The sequence below is a fragment of the Mustela nigripes genome, chromosome 1 (assembly GCF_022355385.1).
Source record: "Mustela nigripes isolate SB6536 chromosome 1, MUSNIG.SB6536, whole genome shotgun sequence".
NCBI lineage: Eukaryota > Metazoa > Chordata > Mammalia > Carnivora > Mustelidae > Mustela > Mustela nigripes.
Window position 1 is genome coordinate 22,318,126 of NC_081557.1, and position 17,561 is coordinate 22,335,686.

At 36.7% G+C, this 17,561-nt stretch overlaps 1 protein-coding gene across 1 annotated transcript in view; it reads right to left on the minus strand.

The window, feature by feature from the left end:
• Positions 1-17,561, minus strand: part of DNAJC24 (DnaJ heat shock protein family (Hsp40) member C24) — a 54,136-nt gene that overhangs the window by 28,629 nt on the left and 7,946 nt on the right. The window lies entirely within an intron of this gene.

Genomic DNA, 17,561 nt, shown 5'->3' on the forward strand with positions numbered 1-17,561 from the left:
GGGCTGGATCTCATGACCCTGAGATCATGACCTGAGTCAAAATCAAGAGTGGGATATTTAACTGATTGAGCCACCCAGGCACTCCACACTTGTGGCTTTTAAAAATCTATAAAAACTACCTTCCTTAGTTCCTCTGTGAATGTTGGTGAATAACTAATATTTGGACAAAAACAGTATGCTCTCCTAGAACTCTAAATTTGACTACATAACATGAAAACTGATCTTAAGGAATTCTTATGACTAATCCTATGAATTTATTTAAAATAAAATACTATTGTAACTTAGTCCCATGGTCCCCAAAGAGAGCCTGGGATTAAGGCTTCAGTGTGACTACATGGCAGTCACACTGATAGAACAGTATAAAGAAACAGAATCTCCAGGCACCTGGGTGGCTCAGTTGGTTAAGCAACTGCCTTTGGCTCAATCATGATACCAAGATCTTGGGATCGAGCTCTGCATCGGGTTCCCTGCTCAGCAGGGAAGCCTGCTTCTCCCTCTCCTTCTGTAGCTCCCCCCGTTTATGTGTTCCTGCTCTTTCTCTGCCAAATAAATAAATAAATAATGTATTTTTTTAAAAGTAGTAGAATCTCTTTGGTCTACCAGAATTGCTAATGATTGCCTCTATTCTCTAAAAGAGTCATTTCAACACCGTATTTTTTTAAATTTTTAAATTTTTTATAAACATATATTTTTATCCCCAGGGTTACAGGTCTGTGAATCACCAGGTTTACACGCTTCACAGCATTCACCATAGCACATCCCTTCCCCAATGTCCATAACCCCATCCCCCTCTCCCAACCCCCCTCCCCCCAGCAACCCTCAGATTGTTTTGTGAGATTAAGAATCACTTATGGTTTGTCTCCCTCCCAGTCCCATCTTGTTTCATTTATTCTTCTCCTACCCCTGAAGCCCCCATGTTGCATCTCCACTTCCTCATATCAGGGAGATCATATGATAGTTGTCTTTCTCTGATTGATTTATTTTGCTAAGCACAATACCCTCCATAAACATTCGGGTGCACGTGCCCCTTCGGATCACTACGTTTGTATCTTTAGGGTAAATACCCAATAGTGCAATTGCTGGGTCATAGGGTAGTTCTATTTTCAACATTTTGAGGAACCTCCATGCTGTTTTCCAGAGTGGTTGCACCAGCTTGCATTCCCACCAACAGTGTAGGAGGGTTCCCCTTTCTCCGCATCCTCGCCAGCATCTGTCATTTTAGCCATTCTGACTGGTCAACACCATATTTTTAAAGAGACTTTTTAGTCTTCAGAACAGTTACTGTTTTCATAATTATTTTTATTAATATATAATGTATTATTTGCCCCAGGGGTACAGGTCTGTGAATCATCACGCTTACACATTTCACAGCACTCACCATATCACATACACTCCCCAATGCTCACATCCCAACAATCCTCTCCCTACCCTCCCACCCCCCAGCAACCCTCATTTTGTTTTGTGAGATTAAGTCTCTTATGGTTTGTCTCCCTCCTGATCCCATCTGGTTCCATTTTTCCTTCCCTACCCACCAAACCGCCTATCCTGCATCTCAAATTCCTCATATCAGAGAGATCGTATGATAATTGTCTTTCTCTGATTGACTTATTTTGCTCAGTGTAATACCCTCTAGTTCCATCCACATCGTGGCAAATGGCAAGATTTCATTTCTTTTGATGGCTGCATAGTATTCCGTTATATATATACTACATCTTCTTTATCCATTCATCTGTTGATGGACATCTGGGTTCTTTCCGTAGCTTGGCTGTTGAACACAGTTATCATTAAAACTTCTTTGACATGTCACTCTAATATTCTAAATGTCAATATAGTATGATCACTGGCAGCTCTTAGAAGAGCTAAAAGAGATGAAAAGGAACAAGGAGGAGGTGAGTAAAAAGACAGGAGAAGGCAGAGAAGGGGAGACTGTAGAAGAAGGGGAAAGAGAACAGAAGAGGAGCAAGAAAAGAAGAAAAGGAAGGCTAAGGAAAATGTGAGGCAAGAAACTGAAAAATACTGAAAGGAAACAAAGCCATGCAGTATGTGGCTGATGTTATGTGCTTACAGTATGTGCTGATGTTTTCAAATAAAGAATTAAGAGGTAGATTGTAGGAACAGGATTCACAGAAATGAATAAATGAAATAGGTAAAATATAAGGGTGAGTAACACAATCATGGCAATCCATGCAAAACACTTTCAAGGCCAAAACTGACCTCCTCACTATATTTTTAACCAGGAGGTTTACTAACTCTAAAATATAAGCTTGCACCAATTCCTTTTGCTAGTCACATGCCTATTTTTCTTTGTTGACATTATCAAGTGTGATATGACCTATTTCTTTGCATATCAGACACACAAAAAATTTAAATTTTGTGCACTGGGTTACATTATATTCGATTTAAATAAGAAGCTAGACACCACTACCCCCAAAATCCTATCAGACAAGTTTTCGATGATAAGTCAACATGACCTACTAGCTACACAAAGAATTCCAAGATAAATGCTCTGCTTCCAATATCCCCAGTGGCTAACTTTACATGCCTTCTGGGTCCAGTGAAGACACTTTTGTATAAAAGTCCAAACTAAATAAAAGTGGTGACATACAGCTACAGATCCTACAGAGCTCCTCTCCTGCAGCAACTCTAAGCTCTGCTCTGTGGCCATCAAGGCCATGAGGTACTAATTAGGTAGTATATTCTGTCAACACTTTCATGCTTTTCTTTTATTAACTGATCATTCTGCCAAATTAGTGATACTAGTATACTGGCTTTGAATTCCCTCGGGTACTCTACCCTTGAGATAGAAAAGAAAATAAAGAAGACATGAGAAAGAGAATTTCAAAGATTTTTATTTTACATAGCTCATATTTGAATCAACACTGAAATGGCTTCTTCTACAAGTTATCTATTTCTTTTATTTGTAGAAATGCTGTCATGGGCCAAAAATGTACAGATTTTCTTTAAATAAAATATAAATTCTGTTGATTTAACTTTATAAGCTATTAGGAAACTACAATGGGAATGAAATGTATACTAAAAGCATTGACATTTTCATATGTAAGTGTTCTAAATTTAATGATGTGATGACATGCAAAACCCTGGAAAGGTGGTGGCAATTCTACCTAGCGATGAGGGAAATTCACCTAAAATGAAACACAATAAACAAGAGAACTTGACTTCAGTATTGACAGAAACTCATGAGTTAAAAAAAAAAAAAAAATTAAATAAGTATAGTTAAACTCAATGAACCTAACATACTCTTTTTGAGATAGAGGCCTAACTAAGCTTCTGAGGATGTCGAGAAAACACATAGCCTCTGAGATAATTTTTGGTTTTCCTTATTGCAAATCACTGTTATTATGAAACAGCCGTTAAACAATTGGTGAGGAAGTGTTGTTAAGATGGTGCTATAGTAATTCCATAATGAATGTGAATACAGTTTAGGTAGGTGAGAGATGTATAATGACTGACATGGCTGGGTTTGTTGTTCATTTTTGTAGGACCCCCACTAGCTGAAAACAAGATCATGTTTCAAAAAGTTAGGTATAAAAGTACTACCATTGTGTCCTTTACACTTGGATACTACATTAAGATTATGAATTCTAAAAAAAAAAAAAAAAAAAATGCAAAGGTTAAGTACAACACACTACTGCCACCTAATGCTTAGTAAAATACTGCCTAAGAAGCAGTCAGCAAGCAACTCCGCCATTGTTTCATGAGACAGTTAACAGCTGAAACATGGTTTTTAAAATATGTTTTAACATTGTTAAGATTTTGATTCAGATAGAGAAAATATAATCCATGTGCAAGATCTGTAGCCCAAGAATCTGTTTATCCATTCCAACAATCCTTATTAACCACCTTACAAGTCAGATATTGTGCTAGCCAATGAAGATCCAGTGATGAGTAAAATGGAATCCCTGCCCTTGACAGAGTCAAAGTCCAGTGGGGGACAGCACACATGTAAACAATTCTTACAATACAAAGGAAAGGATGAGGTGTTAAGAAAAGATGACAGAATGGGAAAGGTGTTAACTCAATAAATTAGGTAAGAAGGTTTCTTAATAAAAGTGATATTTAGCTGGGTTTTGAAGGATGACTAGGAGTTGACCTGGAGAAGAACTGTAGCAGGGAGGGAAGGAAAAGGCATTCCAGGCAGAGAGAAACAGCAAATACGAGACAGGAAAAGTACTAAGATGGATATTAGAGATATGAATCACAAAATACTAAGTTATACTGGGAAGGAATAAACGAATGTTTGGGTAAGAAAAGTAAAGAGAAATTAAAGCTGAGAAGTGAAACTGGGTTCAGATAATAAAGGAATTTCTAGTACACTAACAAACATGGACTTTTCTCTACTTAAAATTCCACATTACTTGCATGATAGAGACATAATAATATTTTTGTTTCAAAGACAAAGAAAACTTAATCTGACAGTAGGATGGAATGGGACAATAAGGAAACTACTGCAGCACTGCAGCACTCACTCTGGAGGGATAATGCTAAAGATGCTGAGAACAGAAGGCAGGAGTCAAGGGGAAAGGTGGAAGTTGGGGAATTTGGAAGTCACCTGTGAAGTAGATAAATCTTCAGGAATATACAAAGAGCAGTTCTTCTCAACTTTTTTGAGTTAGGAACTCCTCCAAGAATGTGATAAAAACCTAGGGTAAGGGAGATACATAACTGCACACAACTGAGGAATAAATAGACGTCCCAAAGCACCATTCCTCAGAATAAGAGTCCCTAGTTTAGGGCGTTCGTGGATGGCTCAGTCGGAAGACCATGTGATCCTTGATCTTGGGATAGCGAGTTTAAGCCTCATGCTGGGTGTAGAGATTACTTAACTAACTAAACTTAAAAAAAAAAGAGAGAGAGAGAGTCTGCAATTTGGTAATAAGTGAAGAAAGTCAAAGATAAAACTCTGAAAGACAGTAACACTTAGATCAGATAAAGGAAAAGATGCTGGAAAAGAAAATACAGCAGTGAGCAACAAGATTATTAGGAAAGAGACTTCAGACACCCCAAAAGAAAAGAGTTTCAAGGCAGATGGAAGACACATGAGAGTAGCAAATATTATGGTAAATTCACCATGTGGAATATGGCAAATAGGACACTGGCCTTTTAAAAATAGGTGCCATTTAGAAGAATGCCAATGGTGAAAAGAGTGAGTTGAGAAGGCAATGGATGGTAGTCAAGTAATGTTTGGCAAAGAAGAAGAGAGGAGTGACAACCAGGGAACTAGGGCCAAGGAAGAATTTCTCTGAAAGACATTCTATGGGATGAGAAGGGAGACTTCAAAATAGAGAGGAAGAGAAACTCAGAACAGCACTGATCAAAAACATGAGTTCTTATTCTAGCTTTGTTTGTGACCTTAAAAAAGTTATTCAACTGTGCGAAACTTCCTCACCTGAAAAATGGAAACAATGCTGCTAAACTATAAGCTACTAATGAAAGTAAAGACCTTTGTCCACATTACCACTATTTGTAGCACCTAGCACATACAAGAGAATAAGTATTTGATTTCTGATTAAATTATCTGTCCACACACTGTTCTGTAAAAATAAATGACAATGTGAGCAAACATAATTTTGAATACAATTTAACATTTTTTTAAAGTGGGGGGTGGGGAAGAAGAGGAAGCTCACCTGTAATTTAAATATATATAAAGGCAGTTGATCCTCACTATTTACAAATTCCTATCTGTAAACCTGCCTAGTTATGAAAATTATTTTATAACCCCCAAATCAACACTTAAATGCTTTTGCAATGATTCATGGACATGCCAGAGTGGTGAAAAACTTGTCTCTTGAGATACATGCCCCAGGTGAAGTCAAACAAGGACTCCATGTTTCAGTTCTCATAATGTATGCAAATAAGAGTCCCTTTTTACAATCTCTTTAGTGTCACTTTTTTTGCATTTGGTGCTTTTTGTTGTTAATTTTACGGTTTAAAATGGTTCCCTAGAATAGTGTAAGTGCTGTCTAGTGTTCCCAAGCACAAGAAGCCTGTGATGTGCCTTCCACAGGAAAATTCATATTTTAGATAGCTTCTTTCTTTAGGCAGGAGTTACAGCACTTTCGGCCCTGAGTTAAGTCAATGAATCAACTATATATATATTAAAATATTTTTATTTTTTTATTTTTTAATGTTGTTTTTTTTTTTAAGATTTATTTATTTATTTGAGAGAGAGACAGTGAGAGAGAGCATGAGCTAGAAGGTCAGAGGGAGAAGCAGACTCCCCACGGAGCTGGGAGCCCCATGCGGGACTTGATCCCGGGCCTCCAGGATCATGACCTGAGCCGAAGGCAGTCGTCCAACCAACTGAGCCACCCAGGCGTCCCATATATTAAAATATTTTTAAACAGAAACACACACAAAAGAAGATTATGCACTGATAATTTGATGAAAAATGTTATGACCAGAGGCTCATAGGAACCTAACCCTATATTTCCCCTAGAAGCAATGGTTCAGTGTTTGCTGATTTCATGTTTGTGGCAACTTTATAGAATGTAACTGTACATAATATATTTAAAACAAATAAGAATTGACTGCACAATAATATAAACATATACATTACAATTAATTTATACCACACTCCATCCCCTTTAGAGAGTTCTCTCTGTCCTCTCCTAGGAAGATGGCATTCATGGCACAGATAGGGATTTCTAGATAGTCACCAGAACTGGAAGGAGTTCCAGATGCAGACCAGTCACTAGAAGAACAGAAGCTTCTAAAATCTACTTAATGTATCTGAGAAGATCATGGCTCAAACAAAACAAAATGAAATAACCAAGTTTGGGGGCCTTTTTCATTATGTACCAATAAACTGCTGCAGTTGAGTACTTCACCATTTGAAGCTCATTTTCACACTGACTTCCTAAAAGCCCAATACTAAAACTGTAGAATAATTTGGTACATTATTTTAAGTATACAAGAGTCACTGTGATTATTATGAAGCAGTCATGTCAAAACTGAATGACATGTTAAAATGGGTAACTGAGGCTTTTTAAAAGGCTTTAAGTCCTATAATTCTAATGACTATTAATTGCTCATTCCCAAGAAAAGTATTTTTTATTTAGTAAACTGAAAGCTATAAACTTATACTCCCTATTTTGTTTTTCAGATAATTGTCCTTTAACTATATAACTCATTTATTCTTCCTGGTCTCAATATTCCCTTATGCATCACTGTTTAGAGTTCTCAAAAATGTAGGTCTTCAAACTACTGAAAACCTAAAGTAAAAAAGGTTTACGTTCTTGGCTGAACTATTAAAAATATAATAAAACCAGTGGATAGCCTTGGAAGACAGAAAGGTGTAGGGAAAACATTGGCTCAAAGATCACCACACATGAAATCACTTCACATGCTGTGGCTGTATTCTGCCATCAGTTCACATGGGTCAAGGACTATCTAACATCATCAATGAACCTGTAAATAGTAACAGAAAAGTGAGGACAGTACTACAAGCCACAAAAAGAGGCCCAAATAACAGGAGCCAACTGCCTTCTTAACCTTTTATTCTGTTTCTGAAGCCAATGGAATTTAACCATTGTGTGCAGTGAGAGTCTATTATATAAGGTACAAAAAGTTAGTACTACCAAGGACAAAAAAATAACTGAGACAGGATACCTGCCTTTTAGGAACTTGACTTCTAGCTGACAGGCAACCATAGGCATAAGTATTTACAGTAAAAACAGGATATGGTCAGTGGGATACCAGAATTACAATATACCAATGAGATACACAGATGATTTTTTTTTGATGAACTGTAAGCGAAAACTCCAGAAAGATTCTGAGTTGTTGCGGGAAAACACATAATCAAGGATAAAGCATTAAAGGGGCTTTTGCTTCAAGAATATTTCGCCTAGGGCGCCTGGGTGGCTCAGTGGGTTAAGCCACTGCCTTCGGCTCAGGTCATGATCTCAGGGTCCTGGGATCGAGTCCTGCATCGGGCTCTCTGCTCAGCAGGAGCCTGCTTCCTCCTCTCTCTCTCTCTGCCTGCCTCTCTGCCTACTTGTGATCTCTCTCTGTAAAATAAATAAATAAAATCTTTAAAAAAAAAAAAAAAAAGAATATTTCGCCTACAGGCACCTGGGTGGCTCAGTGGGTTAAGCCTCTGCCTTCCACTCAGGTCATGATCTCAGGGTCCTGGGATCGAGCCCCGCAATGGGCTCTCTGCTCACAGGGAGACTGCTTTCCTCCCTCCGCCTGCCTTTTTGCCTACTTGTGATCTCTCTCTGTCGAATAAATAAATAAAATCTTTAAAAAATATATATTTTGCCTACTTTAGGGGGGCCTGGGTGATTCAGTCGGTTAAGTATCTGCCTTTGGCTCAGATCATGACCCCAGGGTCTTCACATTAAGACCAGCATTAGCATCGGGGCTCCCTGCTCAGAGGGAAGCCTTCTTCTCCCTCTCCCTCTGCCACTCCCCCTGCTTGTGCTCTCTTGCTGTCAAATAAATAAAATCTTAAAAAAAAAAAAAAAAAGGAGAGAGAATTTTGTCTATTCTAGAAAGTATCCTAGAAATGAACTTTCATTTTGCTAACCCCATCTGGGTTAGGATGGTTACACAGATCAGACAGGAGGTGACTGGAAGAAGAACAGGAATAGAAGACATGAAAGCTGAAACTGAATCTAACACCTACCTATACAAAGGAGATCCATGCTGTTGCATTAGGATGAGGGGCTGAGTCTGTTCTGGATGGGATATGTTCCCACACTAGTAAGGCCTTTGTCCTTTTTTCCTTAAAAACAGTTATGGACATTGGGGAGGGTATGTGCTTTGGTGAGTGCTGTGAAGTGTGTAAACCTGGCGATTCACAGACCTGTACCCCTGGGGATAAAAATTTATGTTTAAAAAAAATAAAAAATTAAAAAAAAAAAAAAAAAAAACCAGTAACCCAGGATGGGATTGGGGGCATACTTCTCTGACACAAGCAAAGGGGTACCTGGGTAGCTGGGTCAGTTAGGCATCAGACTCTTTGTTTTGGCTCAGGTCAGAGTAGTGGGATCAAGTAGTGTGATCAAGCCCTAGATCCCATGGATCCAGGATCCATTAAGCATGGATCAAGCCCTCCATGCTCAGGAGGCAGTCTGGATTTCTTTTCTTCTCCCTCTGCCCCTCCTCCTACTCACATTTTCTCTTTCTCTCTCTCTCTCTTTCTCTAAAATAAATAAATAAATCTAAAAAACAAAAAACCTACAAGCAGAATTTGCTGTGGGACCCTACTCTCCCATTCCTGCAGTCTACAGGTAATAGCACTAATTTCTCTAACTGAACACTTACATAGGAGTTTTCATAGGTGCTGAGATCCAATGTGAAAAATGTAATCAAAATTACTCCTGAAAATCTTTAAATTTTCCATTAAGTATAGTATTTTAAGTTTCATAAATATAACTCTATAGAGCAATTTGTGTATATACACACATATATAACATATACAATAATGAATGCCTGATAAAAAGCATACATTTTAATATTTTCTAAGCTGAACACTAATAATTAAATTTGCATATCATTATGCTATATTTTTATATGGCTCTAATTGCATCTTGGCATAATTTCTAGTGATGATGATGATAAATAAGGCATCACATATAAGACACTAGCTAAATGCTTTACACTCATTATTGCATTTAATCTTCATTAAAAAAAGAACATGAAAATCTTATCTTGGATTTATAGATAAGGAAACTGAAGTTCAGGGACGTTAAGTCAATCCTCCTGAATCACAGAGATCATTAACAAGAAGTGAGATTCAAAGACAGTACAAAGAGATACAAAGCTAGGATTCTGAATCACCATGCTATACACAGGCTTTTCTATGAAACTACATTTTAGAATTTACATGCTATACAGCATAGCATTTCTTTTAAGATTTTATTTATTTCTTTGTCAGGGAGAGAGAGTGAGTAGGCACAAGCAGGGGGAATGATCAGCAGAGAGAGAACCAGGCCCCCCACTGAGCAAGGAGACCTCTGTGGGACTGGATCCCAAGACCCTGGGAGAATGATCTGACCCAAAGGCCGACACTTTACTGACTGAGCCACCCAAGAGTTCCTATCATAGCATTTATTACATTAGGTACTAGGTACTTAAATATGTGTCTTCTCCCTAAGAATAAATCCTGTTATATCCACAGCATTCAGAATCGTACCTAGAAATACAGTAGGTACTAACCCTAACAATGTTGAGTGAGGAGGCAAATGAATGACTGAAGACAAACCCAGATTATTTCAATCCTCATAAATAAGATTTTAATCCATACATTTAACTAATTTGAAAAGCATAATTCTAAAGCAAAATATTTGGACCACTTTCTGAGAATTTAAGAATAGTATTTTGTATTTTTAAATATTCTGAGATAGTGAAAAGGCAATGTTTAGTTTAAGTTGCTTCAGGAAAAGACAGTCTTCTGAACAATCTTATCCTACACTGCACCAAGGATAATGCTCAATTTGAAGTCAATATCAAAAAACTGAGAAGAATTGAAGGGGTTTTGTATTCATTACTGAGTTTAAGAATCTATTTGATCTTTAATTAGAACACAACATGGGCAAAACAGCATTAATTTTATTTGTGACATAGAAAATAGTTTAAGCATACATTTATATAATAAAAATTAAGAACCAATTAATTTGAAAATAAAGGAAAAATTAGTCAAAACAGAAATAACCTTAACAAGTAAAAGGGGATGAATTAGCTAAAATCCATTATTTACTTTAAGGCAAATGTTAAAAGGTATTTCGTATCTCAGATGGCATGGTTTATGAATACCCTGCAAGATGATAGTTGGTATTTTCAAAACATGTATACCCCAGGCAACTCCCTTCTAACATACCCCCAAATGTGCTAACTAGACTTCTTATACAACTTTTTGGTGGAAAGCATATTATGTAATATGCTATAATAAGGTTTACTATTTAGGAGTAGGTAAAGGGATAATAAATTCATCTCTTTGAAAAAAATCATAATTAACTTGGTTAATTAAAGCCCAAATAAAACATAAGAAATTTTTAGTGCTTAAAACAATGACTGAAGAAATCTATAGTAAGAGTGAAAGTGGATCCATGGTTGCCTAGGGAAGAAGAAGGAGCATAAACAAACTTTCCGGTATGATGAAAATGTTCTGTATCTTGATATGGTAGTGGTTATACTGGAATAGGCAACCAGAACTCATTACTAAACTAGATATATTTCACTGAATACAAATTATACTTCAATATTTTTAATGCCTAAAATATATCTAAGAAATACAGTAAAGTTCTAGCTATTTTATATAGATAAAAGGAAAAGTGAAACAATACTCTAGTGAATTTCAATACTAATAAAAGAGTGGTATCAATTCATTTGGGACGCACTGGGCAAAATGTCTTGGGTTTTGTTTTCTTTTAATCTTGGCATATCTGAAAAAAATACACAACAAATAATAAGGACAAGTTTTGAAAATGATTTTTGATCTATAACTCCATCGTATTATTTGATTTTGAGTATTTAGTGTGTCTCCTTGTTCTACCTTTCCATGGTCAATAATTTCATTTGTCTAACCTAACAGTCTTTTATTTGGGACCTGTAAAGGTCCCTTAATGTTCTTACATTCTTTAATTCCTTTAGTTAGAATCTCTGAAATTCTATGGTTCTTTTAAGCCAGGCTATGAGATAAATATAATAATGCTCTAAATCACTCCTTCATAGTTTTCTATCAGCTACATAAGTCAGGTCATAATTAGAAAGCTATTTTGAGATTTATTTCTTTCATTTTCTACAGAAGCAAATTCTGAAGCATTTGTTCCCAGATTAATTTTAAAAGGATTGTTCAGTGATAGAATTTCAGGCAAACCTATGAAGGGAATATTTTTTTACCTTAAACAAATGGCAAACCAGAGACAGACTATTACAGCAGTCTCAAGACTATTTGATCTAGAGTGCATGCATTGTAAGTCAAAAGAACAATCTTGGATCACCAAAAGAAAGTTACTTACAGTATAATAAACTAGGAAAAAATTCTCAGACCTGAGGAGTCAACTAGATGACAACTGAAGATATAAGAAAAAAAACTATAGAAGAAACCAATCTAGACCCTTCTTTCTTTCTTTGGCAGGGAGACCAAGCCAGCATAAGCGTGTGAGGGAGGGGCGGACAGAGAGAGTACCTAAAGCAAGCTCCACAGTCATCATGAAGCCCAACAAAGGGCCCAATTTTCAAGACCCTGAGATCATGATTAAAGTCAACATCAAAAAGACAGAGGCAGAGGCTTAACCCACTGAGCCACCCAGGCGCCCCGATTAAAGTGTTATTTTAACTGAGCTGAAAAAAAAAATCACTAAAGCATCAGCCTTCAATGCTGAATAATTATACACAACTATAAAATAGTAACCATGCATTTACCGTATGCCAAACATTGTTTTAGATGCTTTACGTAGATAACTCACTTAAATCCTCATAATTACCCTATAGGATAGTTACTAAATGCCCAAGAGTAGCGCCGGCATATAGTAGGTGTTCAATAAATATTTGTTATGAGTAAATGATGATTCAGATCTACTTTGCCTACAAGGAAATAAGACCCAAGGTTTTGGAGCTAACTCAGAGTCACAGAACTAGTATGTGGCACATTCCAAATTCAAACCCAGGAGCCCACATTTTTAACACTTCATCATTCTGTACCTTTAAAATAAATGCTACCCTTTCCCTGAAGATATAATCTATTATTATAATCTATTATTGTGGCATGTAAGCAGTAGAAAATTTTTAAAAATACACTGAAAAGGATAATTCTTTTTTATTTAACTAGTTTTCAAAGTATATATAGAGTGTGTCATATTATCTTGCCACTAACCAATGTGTTATTTAAGTTCTGAGCTTCAGTTTCTCATCCAAATGTTAGGGATAATAATGCTATCTCACATCACAGTTAAATGAGTAAATGCACATGAAGTGATTAGAAGTGTGTCTGATACACAGTGCTATGAATTAGCTAAAATCATTACATAATGTTTACTTAAAATGTCTTATTCCTACTATTTTTATCATGGAAAAGAATAGTTTATAATAGAGTCTCCATGAGATATTAAGTTAAACATCTTGTATCTTATATGACACCCAGATGACAGCTAAACAGTTAACCACATTAGCAAAAATTACACTGTTCATTACAAGTTATACCTTTCTGATTTTTACTTATAACACCCACAGATTTTTCACAAAATTTCTCTTAATGCCTCTCCTATAATCAAGATCACTTCACTCTGTAATGTTTCAAGAATAGTCCTTAGCTCTCTTCTTGATTGTGGTAATTTTCTTCCAAGTCCAGCACAGGTATCCATTCGACCTTCTTTTTCAATATCCTAAAATGTATTACATACCTACCTTAATGCTAATCTATGTATATAACCCTTTGTAATCAAAAGAGAACCTCTAAAATGCCCACATAAGTAATAAGTGGCATTTTATACCCTTCCAATATTAAGATTAAGAGCCTCCCCTGCATACTCCCACCTCAAATTACATGGATTTTTCTTTAAGATTATGGAACATATTGTAACAGCAGCATATAATTTTCCAACACAATAATTCTTTTCCAGTTGAAAGGTATCCTGTAATATTATCAACATCAATGTGAAAAGACCCCAATTTTCAATTTGACAAAGCTTTGGGGGGGAAGCTTTATCTTTAGTAAACAGCAATTTTCACATGCATACCCACAACAACTATGGGAATATAATCATTCTTGGTCCTACACCATTTCAAAGCAGTAGATTATTATTCAATTTGAACTAGTAGAAAACTAAAATGTATTTTTAAAAATGGTTCATAAGAAGACAATAAGCGCAGTGTACTTTTATTAACTAGTAAAGTCCCTACTAATAAAATGCTGCTGGAAAATACTGATTCAATTACCTTTATTTTTATATAGTAAACTATTAGGCAACAGACTTAATGGTATATGAAATAAATGTCTTTCAGCTTAATTCTCCATTTTACCTTTATATATCTATTTATATTTATTAAATCATTCTAAAATATCTTAGTCAGTAAGAATTTTTTCAGAATTGGGACCTTGAATAAGCACTACATTTACAAAAACTGAAAAAAGGAAACAGTATTTACTAAATCAACATGCACTGTAAACTTACCAGCCTACGATTTCGCAATATTTTGTCCCAACACCTAATTATGTAGGAGGTGTTAAATTCAAAGTCTTCTGAACTTGGAAAAGTACATGTAATAAATGTGCCTCTTTACAAAATTAGATACAGAATGGTATTTGTCAAATGTAATTTTATTCTCCCAATTGTTTTGTGACACTGTTGAAAAACACAGACAGAGGGGGGAAAAAGGGCAATTCAAACTGGAGAGAATATAAACTTTAAAGTCTGTTTTAGGGGAAAAAAATCTGATAAACAAGATAAATAGTATGGTTTCCTCTTATAATTTTCTTTTTCTCAACTCTATTAGGAACTCTAAACTTATACAAAAAGAATAAGGAGGGTAAGTTTTATTCCATATATAATGTAGATCCCTTAAAAATTAAAAGAGATTAGTAATTATGTCTCACCTTCTGTAATACTTTATTACCTGTACATGAGTGAGGAGTTCCATGGATATCTAGAACACTGAAAATGGTGCCTTTAAACAACCATAAACCCTTCTGGATGGCAATTATGAGAGGTATGATATAATCAGAGAGTCTAGAGACAGAGAATATGTGATCAAGTGTAGATTTTACCCCTTCCTAATTGTGTTTCCGAAAAACCACTTAACTGTAACTAAGCCTCAGTTTTCCTCAACTACAAACATATTACCTACCATATGGGACTGCTGAGAAGATAAAAACATGTAAGATATGAAAGTATTTTTAACTGTGAAGCACAATTTATAAAGGAAAATACACATGCTACCAGTTACATATTTATTACTATATATTTCCTTATCTTCTTTTTTTTTTTTTAAAGATTTTATTTATTTATTTGTCAGAGACAGAGGGAGAGAGAGCAAGCGAGCACAGACAGACAAAGAGGCAGGCAGAGGCAGAGGGAGAAGCAGGCTCCCTGCCGAGCAAGGAGCCCGATGTGGGACTCGATCCCAGGACCCTGCGATCATGACCTGAGCCGAAGGCAGCTGCTTAACCAACTGAGCCACTCAGGCGTCCCGATATTTCCTTATCTTTTTGAGCAGAATACACAAAAATATAATTTAACCCATGACCGTAATTACTCACTGTGCTAAGCTATAGTACAGGGACCCAAGTCACCATAACCCAGGCTAAAGAAGGCCAAGATGTGAGGCTGCCTGTTTTGGTACTTCTTTATAGTTTTGGATGCCCTTTGTACAGTCAGATGTTTGGTAAGACTTTCGCTGCTATCAGCACACATAGTTACCTCGAGGGAGCCTTCCCATAATAATGCCAGTTAAAATCCTCTCTCTCATAATTTGCTGCTCCACTTCCTTTTTCACCTTCTCTCAACAGAGAAACTCTGTCTCCCTCACAGAGAAAAAAAGAAAGCACCAAAATACAAGTTCATTTACTTCCTGCAACCAAATTGACAAAGGAACCTGCTCTTGTAACCATCCTCTGATCCTTTTGTCCTGTAACAAGGGACACATTGTTCTTACCTAAAGCTAGTCCTTCTATGATGCCTGAGATCCCAAGCCCTTAAGCTTTCTGTCAGTGATTGGTCTCTCCCACAACTTCAATCCCAAGTCTTCTCTTGGCTACTTCCCAGAAAATTTAAACGTGCTCAAGTCTCTCCTGTCTTCTAAAAGGAAACACAGGAACAAACATTTTCTCATGCTCCAGCTATCCTTTTCTCCTTCCCTGCCAGCTATACCTCCCCAGTCCTAGACAAACAATAGTAAATGCACTTCTACTCAGGGAAGGTATGCACATGGAAGGAACCAGGGGAGGCAGGGGTTAAAACTAAGATAATTTTTTGAGACGGATGAGTTAGTAGGCTGAGGTACAATGGATCAGGGAGAAACAGCAGCAAATGCAAAGGCACATAGCAGAGGAAGGGTATCTGGCCGCTCAAGGAAAATGAAAATAGTTCAGAGCTCCCACTAAATGACAAATTCCTAAATACATTTATCCTTGTTCCTTCCCAGAACACTAAAATACTAGCGAAGGAGTCCTAATTTCTTAAAGGCAAAAGCATAAATGTATAAGAACAAATATAAGGGGAAAAAAGAGAAAAAGCAGGTGAGAGACACCAAAATTTGAAAGGATAGAAAACTGATCAACATATGGTCATTGAACAATTTGGTGTACATGAGAAAACTGCCTAAACCTGAAGCAAGAGACAAGCTCATTCCCAAAGAACCTAGACAAACTGAGGAACTGAAGGCTGTTAAGTACCTCTGGGAGTGGGGTTGAGGAACAGGACTAACAAGAAGATTGGTTGAGATTTCAGAAGATATAATAATCAGACCTCCAGCTCTCCTCCTCATCATTAAGTCAGGTATCTCCTCTCTCCTATCACAGCAGAAAACCAGAGATTTACTGAGTGGAGACAGATCAGAGAATGTTCTAGATTTGGATGTATCAGGTTCAGAGGTAGAATGCAATGTAGCACTGAAAACAAAAGGAAAAGGGAAGTTAACACATGGAGCCCATATCCCCATTTTCTCGGGCAGGAGATTTGAGAATTCCCTTCACAGAATGGATTCAGATGTTGTACAACTGGGGTCATCCAACAAAAATACTTGATCCTACCTTATGAAAGCCCCAATTATGCATAAGAACCTCCAAATAAGCTTGGAACATTTCATTCTTTTTTAAATTTTTATATAAATTTTATTTATTTTTCAGCATGGTAAGTATACTCTTTATTCCCCATTCCTCCACCCACCTCCTCTCTGGTAACCATCAATTTGTTCCCTATAGTTAAGAGTCTGTTTCTTGGTTTGTCTTTTTTTCCTTTGTTCATTTGTTTCTCAAAATGCACATATGAACGAGATCATCTGATATTTATTTCACTTAGCATTATACTCTCTAGCGCTATTAATGTTGCTGCAAATGTTAAGATTTCATTCTTTTTTATGACTGAATATTCCATGTGCATATACACCACATTTTCTTTATCTAACCATTTATTGATAGAAACCTGGGGGGCTTCCATAGTTTGGTTATTATAAATATTGCTTCAATAAACATAGGGGTGCATGTATTCCTTTGAATTAGTGTTTTTGCATTCTTTGGGTAAATAACCAGTAGTGTGATTACTGGATCATAGTGTTGGGTCCCCAATGTTGGGTCCCCCAATAATGGGTCCGTGATTAAAGGAGCGAGACTGATAGAAAGCAAAGGTCAAGCAAAGCTTTATTTCAGGCCAAGCATCGAGAATCAAACCTACGGGCTGGAGCCACGCCTCTTACAGACAGTGAGACCCCTCCCTGCCTAACAGACTAACTTTTATAGAGCAAAGGCCATGTGGTTGAGCCTGGCCACACACAGGTGGCCAATGAGACTGCAATACACAGAGAAAGCTGCACAGTCATGCTAGGTCACACACGGGTGGCCAATTGAACTACAATTTACCCCATAGTAGCTATTTGAACTA